Below are 2,633 nucleotides of genomic sequence, written 5' to 3'. Positions count from 1 at the left end.
TATGGAAAGAATTATTGTATTATGGACACTGGAAATGTAGTCATATTTGTTTTGAAGTATGTTTATCTTGTCAGATGGAGCCCTGAGAAGATAGCAAACAGCAACTTATTTTCGGAAGTTATAAAATACCAAATAACCTACTTGTCTTTTAAATGCGGTAGTAAAACACCCAGAAGGACAAACACCACAGCTCTAGGAAAAGAAAAATATGTGTGTAATCATTATGAGCAGGCTAATGTTGGAAGAAAACAGTCATTGATGTTCAAGCTAACTAAACTGGCGAGACAGGAAGAGACAGTCTATGGTAGGTTTAGAAAACGCCCTTCGGATTAAAGACTTCTGTCCTATGTGCATGTTCCACTTGCACTGTTAATGAAAATGTTTATCATTAGCAAAGATATTTTATTACCAAACCAGTGTTTCATGAGGAAATTGAAAAGTTTTTTTTTAATCAGAGTGAACAGACACAAGAATACAAAATATTTAGCAAGAAATGCTCATATATTATTAAAGAAAATATAATATGCACCACACAAAATCAATCAAATTAGTTTGCCTAAAGTTAGATGTATCTGTACTTTACTGAATTAGGTGCAGGGGTCTAACTCTTTGCCCAAAGCAATGATTACAATTAGCCAATCAGAAATAGAAACGTTATGATTTTGTAATAATGATTTTTTACATTACATCTATTTACGTCTTTAAACAGTTGGAAATATGCAGAAACTAATAAATGATGATTCTGGGCATGAAAAGAAATGTAAAGCCTGTTAATCTTAGCAGCCTAAAGCTGCAGGTTGAAGCTCTCATCTCTGTGAATTTCAATTTGTGTCATACAATTGAAAACCTTGTGTTAGCAATATGTATGTATGTATCGAGCACAAGACAGCCAGTAGAACAATCCCTGAATGCACAATCTGAAGACAAATATGTAATCTATAAGTTTGAAGCCATAAAAATTGTTGGGGACTGCTCAGTTTTGCAGGGACAAAAAAAAAAAGGCAATAATTCTGTAATTACACAGTGATTTTTAAGACCATAAGTGGACGGTAAATACTGTAAATTTATATATAACCAAATTATAATTATGTTTTATATTTGAAAGAGTCATCAAGGAACTGAAGCAGATAATTAAATTGACTCATCTCCTTTCATCAAATTTGTAAAAGTACATAATAAACTCAGGCAGAACCATGAGATTGGGGTATGCACTGTGTTCCCTGGAAACCGTTGGAGTTACGTTGGTTATAAATATATACATGAAACCATTTGAGTGTGTAGGATCCAAAGAACTTTGTATTAGGCTAGTCCATTAATTTCAGTACTGTTAGCCTGGATGACAGTCACTAAAGACCTCGGCCTTATCAGGGGCTAACTTATCCCACCTCAAAACAGCCATGATACAAGCTGAGTCTGGCACCTACGTACCACAAGATTCCTCTCACTCTGAAGAAATAACTCACTCTCTGTCAAAAACCCCTTGTACAGGTGAGTGTAATGGACGGAATTTCATTTCACATTTCCTCTTCCTGAGTAGGATTTTTCTCTCCTGTTATGCAGGACTTTTTTGATCTTCCTTTTTGTTGGCAAGTATAACATAGTCCATGGAAAATTTTATAGAATAAAATAAAAATGTGAAGATAGAAAGGAAACCGGCTTAAGAGAATGACAGGAAATGAGCCAAAGTGATTGTGTATTTCCCTGTGGGAATTAAAAAAAAAAAAATCAGTTGAGAAAAAGGAATAATGGTTGAGTAAGGAGCATAAAGGTACATAAAGTATACTTTTCGCATCCTAAAGACTGATTGAACAAGTATGTGAAAAGCGCAGAGGCAGATACACAACAAAGAGCACACACAGGCTTTAAACATCTTATACATTAATTTAAATTCTGAAAGAAACAAGTTTGTTGAGATATCAAAGCGTAAGCTTCAAATATAAGCTTCAAAACACTGGATTTTTTAATATTATTTTATTTTTTAAGAAATACTTTCTCCCAACCTATTTTTCCTATTTTCTTCTTAAAACACAGTAATACTCTTAAGATCTACACATTGCAGGGGATGTACAACCAAGCATGTAGTGCAGATAAAGATCAGTTCTGAGAACCAGTACAAATTCCTATGAGTGAAATAGATCTGACAGAGTATGAGTGGAAATTAGTTCTCCCACTGGTCTTGTACTAGCCTGCACAGCTGTGACTATTAGTCTGTTTGAATTCTTTATCTCCTAAGTATTTATATAAAAAAGACTCATTAAAAATAACTGTTAGCTAAATTCACAAGAACTCATAGACTACATTAGCCTGCTCTCAACATTCAGAGCTCTGTGCTTACTACTTGTCAGAGATACACCACAGAGTTCAAAAGATGCTGAGTTGCGTTAATAAATTACTACAAAGATAAAATATTTGATACATACTTGTGTTTCTATCAGGAGCTGAGTCTAAATATGACATATTATTATTATTGAAGTAGTCAAATAACGTTGTATGACAAAAACACAAAATATATTAAGGCAACTAGCACACTTTCCTGGAACAGAAACTATTTATAATATCCAGGATTTAAAAGACAAAACCAAAAAAAAAAAGACAAAAAAAAAAAACAATCAACCACAAAAATTACTTTTAGA

The sequence above is a fragment of the Phalacrocorax aristotelis genome, chromosome 1 (assembly GCF_949628215.1).
Source record: "Phalacrocorax aristotelis chromosome 1, bGulAri2.1, whole genome shotgun sequence".
In the NCBI taxonomy this organism is placed as follows: domain Eukaryota; kingdom Metazoa; phylum Chordata; class Aves; order Suliformes; family Phalacrocoracidae; genus Phalacrocorax; species Phalacrocorax aristotelis.
This window is presented reverse-complemented; position numbering follows the sequence as displayed.